Genomic DNA, 12,347 nt, shown 5'->3' on the forward strand with positions numbered 1-12,347 from the left:
GCTGCCTTTATTTATTAAAATAATATTTGAAGAAATATTAACAAGGGAATATTTTGGAAAGAGCCAAATCTTTCTGGAGAAATGGGGCTTAATGGTGTTTACTTAGTTATCAAATTTAGTAAAATGATGTTAGGGACACATTATTTATTGGATTGAAAACTAAAGCTTTCTGGGTAAATATTATTTAGCAGCAAGCACATGTCCTTAGCTGTTAGCAGTTAAGCTAACAAAGAAGCTGATAGCTTAGCACCAGAATGAAACACATACCTTTAGAATACCAGGGTCAATAAAAGGGTTAAAATGCATAAGGGCGGACGGCGCGTTATGATCAATCTTCTGTTTAAAATCACCCTTCAAGTAAAGTTTGTCTTAACTTTAAAAACACACAAAGAACACAACCTGAGCACATGTGCTGCAAATAGCCTGCTAGCATCAAGATAGCTGAGTTCAACACTAACAAAACCAAATTTCATAAAATGAAAAACGTTTAGATCATTTCAATCTAGATAGCTCTCTATTACTCTCTGCCCAAAACACTTAACCTCATGAACTGTGGTGAGGAATGTTGTCCAAGAGACAATGAAGTTTGAAGAAGGTATCCACAGTGAACAATGGTTAGCCACAGCTGACCTCCTTAGCTGTGGGGGGTTGAAGCTAACCCTTTGTTAGCTTCCCACTAACCTCCACCTGTGGATGAAGAACGGCTCGTTGTGTCCGCCAACCACACTGCACGTTAACACGGTGATGCGGTCTCTGCTGTCTTCCTTCCAGACTGGGAGACCGCTCCACTCGGCTTAATAGAGACCGCTTCTCTGTAGGGAACTTCTTTGGGACAATTTGCTTTTGCAGGCCTCAGAGAAAAAGTAAGCAACTCTTACACCTTAATTTCCCTGTTCATGAATGAAAATACCGGATACACAGACAGTATTTCATTCGTACTTATCTTTGCATATGATCGATGATCGTATGACATCCTTGGATCCAGTTGAAGAGTTTATGTCTGTTATGTCTGAAGAGGGCGGATGTAGCAACAGCTGTGCTTTTATTTGGGTAGTGGCATCACAGGAAGTCCGCAGTTATCCCGTTTCCTGGCTGTGCTGGAAGAAGGTTAATGCACTTTATTTTGAAAGTTCCAGAAGAGTTCGTACCAGAGTTTAATGTTGAAATCCATGGCTGGGTCCCAACACAGCAATCCCTCATACTGAGCATGCATGTAGCGACAGTGGAGAGGAAAAACTCCCTTTTAACAGGAAGAAACCTCCAGCAGAACCAAGGTCAGTGTTGACGCATATCTGCCACGACCGACTGGTGGTTTAAGAGAATAGAGCAGAGACAGAAAAAGAACACAGAACCGCTGATCCAGGAGTCCTTTCTATGGGAAGGAAAACTAAATGTTAATCGATGTAGGCCCTTTAGTTGTTTCATCTAGGAAGAAAAAACAGAAACTCTGAGCCAGTTTTCAAGTTTAGAATGTGAGAGAGAGCACATACAGTTAGTAACAGTAAAAGCTCAGTCAGTAGCTATTGGACATGAAAAAAAGTTTTAGAGGATGGAAGGATCAGAAATATCTAGTCATTGACATCTGCTGTGGTGTAGAACGGCTTGTGCAGTTTCTGCAAGCAGTCTGGTTGTTGCAGATGTTGCAGTTGAACCTGTAATGGCAAAGGTTTGTGCTTTGTTTGAGCAGATAACCTGCTGCGACCATTAATAGGACTTTCAAAAAGAAAATGTTTCCAAAAAGTTCCGCGAAAAACAGAACGAGCATAGCAGGCAGAGTGGGTCAAAAACAAAACAAGAGCTGTAAGGCTAAGAACAGCTTTCTCTGTAAATCCTGACAGTCACTCATCAGAACAAACACTGGTAGTGCAGAACATAGAAAAAGAAAAGCGGCAGATGTGGAGCTTCATATTTATGACTACCCAATCCACATATCACCTTTACCTGTCCTGAAATTATCCATGAATCTTCTGTTCCATTTGTAAATAAAAGCCAATTAGCAAAAAGAGCTCCAAACTAGCAGTTTGCTGCGTCCGACAGACAAGCGCATCGATAGAAGTGAACGTTGATTAATTTCACATGACTCTTTTAAGCCAAGGCATTTTTTGAAATCGTGTTTGATGTTTGACTGTTTAGATGGGATAATGCTTTATTGGCCAAATGTGGCTATGGATTTCTTATTACTTCATCTCTATCTTCATTCTCTCCTACTCTTTTTTACACAGAAGATGCTAAAGAATAAGTTGGGCCTGGGGCCCGCCAATCAGAAATTGGTGGAAACTATACAGTTAAATCAACTTATATGTGACATTTAACCATTTTTGCGATTTATTTACATAACTCATCAAAATACTTAACCACGAAGAGAAATAAACTGATATGCAAATGTTCAGTTTATGGGTACAAAATTACAGCTACCAAATGGAAGGAAGTACTGTATAACACAACATAACGCTAAAAGCTTAGTGTGAATTGTGGGTATAAATAATTGAACACCAATAGAAGAACAACTGCAAATGGTGTCTGTTGACACTTTGAAAAGAGTAACAATATAGTGACAGTATACTGTAAAAACTTATAAAATCTAATTTTGCTTAACTGATAATGTGAACCTGTCAAAATTTAAACAAAGGCATTCATTTGTCATTATCACCTATTGTTTTTATTCTACATTTTTTTATTGAAGTTCACAATTGAGGAGAGTTGTTGGTGCATATAGGTATGATGTTGGAGAAATCTCACCAAAGCTGGCCACTAAATCTGATTTAATGTTGGGTTTTTGTTTTGTTTCTGAGCAAGAATCAGAATCATCTCTATTGGGCAGGTTTGTGTGCACAAACAAGGAATTTGACTTCAGTTTCCAGCCCACATATACTAAATATAAATAAGAATAAAAGAGTAGTATGTAAATGTATGTGTATGTACAGCCATTTTTTTTATTTATATAAAAAAATAAAGGCAGCTTGTGACAGTTTAAATATGCTTACTTGTGTAGGATGAAGTGTAGTCCTGCATTAACTGCTTCCTCTGCTCACCTGTTTGCCTGGTAAGCAAACTGCAGGGGGTCCAGCAGCAGGCCTGTGATGTCTTTCAGATGCTTCAAGACCAGTCTACACTTTCTTGGGTCCCATTTTGTTATTGAATAATAAGATTTTCAATATGAAAGTGAGAAATATGTGGTAAAGAATGGTTGCTACGTTTTAGGTTTTCACCTGGATGTTGATGATGTTGATGAGCCCATTGAAATGGATCTAACTGATTTTTACTGGGTTTATGTATTCACATAACATCTAACATACAGGGGGCACCATTTTAGGTACTAATACAATGTACTGCATGAGCTAGAATTGTTAGAAGGTACACAATTGTTCATCTTGGCTCTTACAGAAACTTTGAAAAATCTGCAGCCATATACTGGATTGGACATTACCTACTAGTCGCTATAGCTAGTCATATGCGCATTTAGGTGCCATTGCTATGCATTGCTATGCATTGCTAAGCATTGCTAAGCATTGAGTCATATCAACAAAAACCAAAAATCTGTGAGATGAACATGCATCAGTCACAAAAACGGTCGTAGCGGCCCTTATGCCTTATCCAATTTTTATAAAATATGAATCAAATTAAAGCTGAGAAAATGTTAGGATTTCTAGCAATATGTACCCTCTCTGAACATAAATCTATAAGGAGTGTGGGCATTGTGTATTACAGTGTTGACATGCATACCTACTATGCTACTAAGAACCCCGTGCTGTCAGTTGTTTTTTAACAGCTCAAGCTGTTTGTTGGTCTCTGGCCTTGGTGCTGACATTTGTATACTGATATATTAAAAGAGGCTTCATGTGACTCCTGTAACCTGGTAGTTGCAGACTGGCCATCGGAAGCACCAGGACAGACGTTTTTCTGCTGAATGTCTTGCTGCTTTAAATAAATTGTTGATTAAAGTCTGTAAATACAACTGCAGAACCTACATGACGCATGTTTGAAGCACCAAAACGGAAAAATGGTCAGGTTTCGAAACTGCAAGGCAAGCTTTTGCCTTTTATTTGCATATTATTTGGTGTATTCTGATACAATAACATGTGTTAATAAATTCAAACTGAACTTTGCTGGTTTTTTTGTTGGTTTTTTATCACGTTGCAAGACAGAACGTTTTTGTGTTTTGTTTTGTTTTTTTACAATTTGCCAACATGTTTGAAAAAACTTTCCCATTTAAAATTGACATACTATAAGAAAATATGAATTGGGACTGTGTGAATCAGTTTTTAGACATTAACTTATTTGCCACTGAAATCATCCATCTATCCATTGTGTCCACCTATATCTTAAAATTTTATTAGCTGCAAATTACTAAACATGGCATTTCATGAAAAGTCAGGCTTTTGCAACTTGAGCATGCTTGCAGGAACATTATTGAAGCAAATTAGCAGAAAAGCAGCCTTTACAACATAAAAGTCTGTAAATACAGACCAATTATACAAAGCGCTACTATTTGAACTGCAGATATCTGCCAGGCTAACAGAATCCTGCCCATTTTTTCTTTCTAAATAAAAAGAATAAGGCGGCACAAAAATGTCAAAGAGTGGCATCATTTCTCATCCTTTGTGTCCTCCGGTGTCTTCCTGCAGGTAAATGATTGAACAGATGAGGTGAAGGACTTCTTCCTTGGCATATTGTAGCATTCATTTGCGGAAGGACTCAGGACCGACTGTTGCCCAAAGGAGAAATTCAAGGTCAGCAAACAAAGTTTGTCTTTGTGTAAACAGACTTAGGAGGGTTCCCTTTTTCTGCTGGTTGTTTTTGCTGAGAATTAGGGTGATAGGGTCTCAAGAGTAGCCCCCATCACACACATGAACAAAGACAGGAGAATATATCTCTTTCATTTATCCCTCCACTTTTATCTCAGCTCTTTCCTTTTTTCTTTCCCTCTGTTTATCTCTTCCTTAGTTCCTCCTTCTTTTTATTTTTTTTTCTTTCTTGGCCTTTTTTTAACTGTATTTAAAAGTCGTATCTTCATTATCTTCACCTTTGACTTAGTTAAAAAGCAAAAAAGCCTAAAATTAACAACATGAAACTTTGTGAACATTTAGTATATAAATAAGGCCAGAGGTCATAGGTACAGTTACAAATCAAATGGTGAGTAACTACAGTAGAATCTCTGCATACTAATTTAATTTGTTAAAAAGGCATTTTTTTATCTTGAATATTTGTATGTGGAAGCATTATTCCACATTAAAAGAAAAGGAAATGAAATTAGTTTTTGCCATTACCGCACCGAAATCCCATAAAAGGCTGGCTTATGAAAAGGGTTTTAAACTAGAACTAAGAACTATTTGGTTGGAAGAATTAAAATAATCTGTCTTTTGTATAATTTAATATTTCATGTTTGCAATTTTGCACATTTCAGGCAACAGATTAAACATGGGAACCTTGAAAATTTACAATGCAATAGATGTTTCTAGAATATTCTTAATCAGACAAGGTGCAAAGTATATTTTCAAACTATGCAGACGTTTTATCATAAGTGAAAAAAATTAATATTATCTTTTGCCAATTCAAGTTGTCGATGAATAGGTTAATAAGATTTATTTTGGCAAAAGCTAGCATAACAGCTAACAAACCTGCAGGGTCAATATTAGCTCACCAGTCCAACTTAAGTAGCGCAGTGAGTATTAGGGTTTTAGACAATCATTCTATCAGTCACACAAAAGTGTTAACACAACTGTGCAAACGTTTTGGGCAGGTGTGAAAAAAGGCTGTAAAGAAAGAATGCTTTCAGAAATATAAATTATTGTTTATTTTTATCAATTTACAAAATGCTAAGTGAGCAAACCCAAACATACAGCCAAAGTCTTTAAGAACTATCTTCAGCGGAAAGAAGAACTTACTGGAAGTGATGGTATGGCCCTTACAGAGCCCTGATCTCAACATCATGGAGTGTGTCTGGTATAACATGAAGAGACAGAAGGATGTGAGAAAGCCTACATCCACAGAAGATCTGTGATTAGTTCTCCAAGATGTTTGGAACAACTTACCAGCCGAGTTCCTTCAAAAACTCTGTACAAGTGTAGCTAGAAGAATCGATGCTGTTTTGAAAAAGGTGGTCACGCCAAATATTGATTTGATTTAGATTTCTTTCATGTTCATTCACTGCATTTTGTTGATTGATGAAAATAAATGATTAACACTTTCGTTTTTGAATTAATTTTTGTTTACAGAATTTATTCACAACTGCCTAAATCTTTTGCACAGTATTGTATCTATGAAATTAATGACTTTTACACACAATATAAATAGATAGTCATATTTATTAAAATAGAATATGCCTTCCAAAGAAGTACGTTTGTCAGATTAAAATTACCTTTTAAAAATAACAACCTTTAAGCAGGCATTAAACATATTTTTTTATTAAACCCACATTTCTGGGTTTTTTTATATTTATTTTGGTCTGACGTAATTATCTCATCTTAAATGTCTTCTTTTCATTAGCTGTAAGCAAGAAATTATCATAATTAACAAAATAAAGGCTTGAAATTAACAGTATGTGTGTAATTAATCTATATAATGTGTTTCACTTACTAAATTGAGTTAGTGAAATAAATGAACATTTCAATAATTTAATTTTATGAATATGGTTGTACATATCAGTTTAAAACATATTTTTCAAATGTGGACATCTTTTCTGAGGTGTGCTCTTTTCCCTATTATACAGGTCCTTCTCAAAATATTAGCATATTGTGATAAAGTTCATTATTTTCCATAATGTCATGATGAAAATTTAACATTCATATATTTTAGATTCATTGCACACTAACTGAAATATTTCAGGTCTTTTATTGTCTTAATACGGATGATTTTGGCATACAGCTCATGAAAACCCAAAATTCCTATCTCACAAAATTAGCATATTTCATCCGACCAATAAAAGAAAAGTGTTTTTAATACAAAAAACATCAACCTTCAAATAATCATGTACAGTTATGCACTCAATACTTGGTCGGGAATCCTTTGGCAGAAATGACTGCTTCAATGCGGCGTGGCATGGAGGCAATCAGCCTGTGGCACTGCTGAGGTCTTATGGAGGCCCAGGATGCTTCGATAGCGGCCTTTAGCTCATCCAGAGTGTTGGGTCTTGAGTCTCTCAACGTTCTCTTCACAATATCCCACAGATTCTCTATGGGGTTCAGGTCAGGAGAGTTGGCAGGCCAATTGAGCACAGTGATACCATGGTCAGTAAACCATTTACCAGTGGTTTTGGCACTGTGAGCAGGTGCCAGGTCGTGCTGAAAAATGAAATCTTCATCTCCATAAAGCTTTTCAGCAGATGGAAGCATGAAGTGCTCCAAGATCTCCTGATAGCTAGCTGCATTGACCCTGCCCTTGATAAAACACAGTGGACCAACACCAGCAGCTGACACGGCACCCCAGACCATCACTGACTGTGGGTACTTGACACTGGACTTCTGGCATTTTGGCATTTCCTTCTCCCCAGTCTTCCTCCAGACTCTGGCACCTTGATTTCCGAATGACATGCAGAATTTGCTTTCATCCGAAAAACGTACTTTGGACCACTGAGCAACAGTCCGGTGCTGCTTCTCTGTAGCCCAGGTCTGGGGAATGCGGCACCTGTAGCCCATTTCCTGCACACGCCTGTGCACGGTGGCTCTGGATGTTTCTACTCCAGACTCAGTCCACTGCTTCCACAGGTCCCCCAAGGTCTGGAATCGGCCCTTCTCCACAATCTTCCTCAGGGTCCGGTCACCTCTTCTCGTTGTGCAGCGTTTTCTGCCACACTTTTTCCTTCCCACAGACTTCCCACTGAGGTGCCTTGATACAGCACTCTGGGAACAGCCTATTCGTTCAGAAATGTCTTTCTGTGTCTTACCCTCTTGCTTGAGGGTGTCAATAGTGGCCTTCTGGACAGCAGTCAGGTCGGCAGTCTTACCCATGATTGGGGTTTTGAGTGATGAACCAGGCTGGGAGTTTTAAAGGCCTCAGGAATCTTTTGCAGGTGTTTAGAGTTAACTCGTTGATTCAGATGATTAGGTTCATAGCTCGTTTAGAGACCCTTTTAATGATATGCTAATTTTGTGAGATAGGAATTTTGGGTTTTCATGAGCTGTATGCCAAAATCATCCGTATTAAGACAATAAAAGACCTAAAATATTTCAGTTAGTGTGCAATAAATCTAAAATATATGAATGTTAAATTTTCATCATGACATTATGGAAAATAATTAACTTTATCACAATATGCTAATATTTTGAGAAGGACCTGTAGTTGTATCCTCTCTTTTTCCTTTTGTTATTTTTTCCTCCGTGTTGTCAATTGTACAAAACTGTTTTTACCCTTAGCAGTGAAAAAAATTACTTTTGCAGCATAGCTCAAATATAAAATAAAGCCTCTAAGATGAATTTCTGTATAGCAAATAATTAAACTGAAATCCCAAAATAAGAAAATCAGTAAAAATTTACCAATATGGAATTTTGTTTGTTTGCCAAGATTCAATATATATATTCAAACTGTGATGACAAAAAAAAAAAGACAAAAATGACAGACATATGAATTATTTGTAAGCACTGTAAGAATAGCGCAACTGGCTAATTGTTAGCAACCAACACAGTTTGAAACTTATAAAACCTTCATTCTATTTGTGAAAACCCCATAAAGATATCTTATTAATCTGCATTAGAATCCCCTTTGTATTAAGTATAAAGGCCCAAGTATAAACTAGTCAAACCCAGAATGGATTATACTACACTGGTAACCGTTATAACCTGTGGCCAGTTTTCATATGTTCTTGTTTTCCCAAAAATATTCTTGAATCCTTGTTTCATTCTTCTGAACCCAATGTGATGCATTGCTCATCTAGTGAGTTGGATGTATCGTTATACCACTAGTAAGTCATGTTTCGGTATGGCTGTACAAACTAACCCTCATGCCAGTTATGCAGTGTAAGACAGGTGTTGAGATGTCACTTACAACTGCTGTCGATGACATTGAAAATGCCAGCATTATGTTTGTAAAGCTCTCCTTTTACTTGTCTTATTTAAGGCTTTTTGCAGTTTTCTCTTGTGTTTTCTTTGATTCTTTATTCTTCCAGTCCTGTGTGGCCTGTTTGTCTTCCTTTTTCATTTGGGTTTGTTTATTTTTCTTTCCTGCTCTGCCTCTGCATTTTCTCCTTCACATCTCCTCTTTTCCCTTCTCACTTTCTTCCCCTGTCCTTCCTTCTGTTCTGTATCTCCCTCAGCAGCATTGTCTTTATCCCAAAAAGAAAATCACTTATCAACTCTCCAAAACAAACACTTTATTGTCCAAGGATTTTTCCCTGTGATGTCCATACACTGAAAAGAATTTTAATTTTAATTGCTTCCCTATAGATCTGTGTCTCGTTGAAAAACTGGGCTAATTGCATTAGTAGATTAAGCGGCACCAGCTTGAATTACTACAGTGAGCATGCTACAATGTTGCATGTTTTTTTATTGACTGGAATAATAATAAAAGAGATGATAGCCAGGATGTCTTTCTAGCTTATGTGACATGAGATTGAAAAAGCTTTTAAGGTGTCAGTTATGACATAATGTGTTCTTCCACACATGTCAACGCTGCAGGTTCATCACGTCGGGCAAAGTTCCTTTGAGGTGAACTGTAAAAGCACTTCTTACTGTGATTTCACCCTTCATTACTTTTTTTAAAGAATAGCAGCCATCTTTATTTATATATGCAGCGTGTAATAGGGAGAAAATATTACTTATTTTCTTTCTTTTTTACTTCCCCATTTTTCATAAATTCTTTGTAAATATATTTTTTGTTGTTCTTCATTATCCACCCCCTCCTTCCTGGTTTCTTTGGTCCTTATTTCTTGTCTCCAACTGCCCCATAGTTCCATGTCACTGCTCTTCCCTGTAATTTTCCTTATTTTATGAGAAATGCAGGCAGCTCTCATGGACACTATGATATCTGAAGATGAGGTGTCGGCCCTGCTGTTCCCTTTAGGCCTTGTATGTTGTAGAATATTCCCTTAAACAGCATCGGTGGTGAAAAATAATACCACCAGTTTAAAGTGATGGAAAGTCCATGGCACAGGGTCAGTAGAAGACACATGCTGCATACAAATTGTGTATTGCTGTCAGGGACTTGTATTGTCCAAGTCAAGTAATCAAAAATGTACACATTCACCAGCCAGGGACTGGGTTAAACCACCATTTGTATGCAGAACTGTCTTAAGAATTCATTCTTTTGAGATTTTGGTCCATATTGACTTGATTTCATTTTGCAGTCACAACAGATTAGTCTGCTGCATATACATAATGCAAATCTCTTATTCCAAAAGATGCACTTTTAGATTGAGATCTGATTATTGTGAATGCCATTAGAGTACAGAGAACATTGTCATGTTCAGAAAACCACTTTGAAATGATTTGAGCTGCATGGCATGATGCATTATCCTGCTGGATGTAACCACCAGAGGTTGGGTTCACTGTGGTCATAAATAGATTGACATAATCAGTAACAATTTATGGCGTATAAACGATGCTCAATTCATACTATACTGCAAACGTGTGCTAAAATAATACCACTTAAACCATTATACCAACCCAAGCTTTAAATATTGGTACAAGGCAGGGTGGATCCATGTTGTTATGTTGGTAAAGCTAAATTTTGATCATACAGTCTAAATGCCACAGCTGAAATCAATATTGTTTTCCAATCTTTTATTGTCTAGTTTTGGTGAGCCTGCTGAATTGTAGCCTGAGCTGACTGTTCTTAAACTGCACAGAAGTGGCACCCAGTGTGTGCTTCTGCTGCTGTAACCCACCTGGTTTTAGCTTTGATGGTATTGTGCAAACTTGGAGTGTAAACCATGGGTATTTTAGCTACTGTTGCTTTTCTATGATCATAAATCAGTCTGCCTACTCTCCTCAAAGTTCTGACATCAACAACACATTTTGCAGACCCTTCTTTGTAAACCAGTGACTCTTGTACATGAAAATCCCAGTATATCATCAGTTTTTTCTAATACTCAGACCAACATGTCTGGCACCAAGAGCCATGACACATTTAAAGTCACTAATTTTCTCTTTCTTCCCTGTTCTGATGCTGGACTTCAGTACACTGCCTTCTCTATGCCTAGATTTTTAAATACATCAAGCTGCTGTCCTCTTATTGTCTTATTTGCTTTTGTGTTTGAACAGTTAAGTGTAAACAGGTATATGTAGTCTGCCCACAGTCAGCTGTCGGGTTTTCTGAATTTCCCTTCAGAAATTGACAACCTCTGGGTTAATGGCTACAACCTTAAACCCAGAAATAGACAGAAGGTTGTGCTAATTAAAAATAATGAGGCCCCTTTTGGTTGCCGTTCTAAATACACATTTGTTTGCTATGTTTCTGTGTTCTGTTTTACGTCCACTAAGTTGTGCGTGTTTGTATGGAAGGTTATCTATATTTTTTTCAGGGAGGTTTAATCTACCTGTACGCTAAGGTGAGATTTAGTGTAAGCAATTATATTTTTTTTACATTTTAAACTTTTTTTCCTAGTCATTATATGGTGTACTCTGTAAGTCAAAAAGTCAACTAAATATGACATTGAAAGAACAGCTACTATACTGCAGTCCTGGAGCCGAACGAAGCCTAGTAATGTTTGTCAGAAAAAAAACAAAAAAAAACTCCATTAGTCAACAGCTCTAATGCAGAATGGAAAATTTATTACAACAGGTTTTTATTGAGTAAACTAATTTCTGCAAGCTAATTTCTTAAACAAAGATGGTGGGTTATGTATAATATTATTCCATTTGCCTTGGAATCCAGAAATGTCAAATTTAGGAATGATGTCCTACTCACCTGAACTGTATTTAATTTTTACGTGAGAAATCAGTAGAATCTGCTCATTATTTTGTTCCGTGTGCAAGCTGACGTTCCCTTAGCAATAGCAGCCCAAATCTTTGAGTTTTTAGCTCCATTTTGTGGATTCTTCAAAACCAGATTTTGAAATAGCTGTTGGATAGTAGTCCTACCATGTATCCCCTGAGTTAATGAGATACCAACTATCAGAGGTTCAAACCCCCACCCTGACAAAAACTGTTTATTACTGATGCTGTTTTATACACATGCCAGCTATGTTGGATCTTGAAGCTATGAGGTCTAAATTGAAGCTGCTCCTGACTTCCAAGTACAAATCAAGCTAATGTTAGCATGCTTCTGTGAGCTTAATAGTAGCTTGCACTTAGTTCCAAATAATAAAAAAACAACAACTTCAAGAACATTTTTAGAGAGTTTAAGTACAGTAAAATAGAAATTGTAACTTCTGTTTTATTGCTTATTGCTTTTTATGTGTTAAGTTTCCAAATGCT

General features: G+C 37.0%; 1 protein-coding gene across 4 annotated transcripts in view; it reads left to right on the plus strand.

Moving 5' to 3' along the window:
• The window catches only part of LOC124855789 (leucine-rich repeat and fibronectin type-III domain-containing protein 2), a 219,324-nt gene that overhangs the window by 58,476 nt on the left and 148,501 nt on the right, over positions 1–12,347 (plus strand). For 3 of the 4 annotated variants that reach the window (XM_047345873.1, XM_047345872.1, XM_047345874.1), the window contains exon 2: positions 4,626–4,730. The exons of the other annotated variant lie outside the window; for it this stretch is intronic. The gene's annotated coding sequence lies outside the window, so the exon portion shown is untranslated. The remainder of the gene's footprint in view (positions 1–4,625; positions 4,731–12,347) is intronic. 4 annotated transcript variants of the gene reach the window in all.

This window comes from Girardinichthys multiradiatus, chromosome 19 (genome assembly GCF_021462225.1).
Source record: "Girardinichthys multiradiatus isolate DD_20200921_A chromosome 19, DD_fGirMul_XY1, whole genome shotgun sequence".
Classification (NCBI taxonomy): Eukaryota; Metazoa; Chordata; class Actinopteri; order Cyprinodontiformes; family Goodeidae; genus Girardinichthys; species Girardinichthys multiradiatus.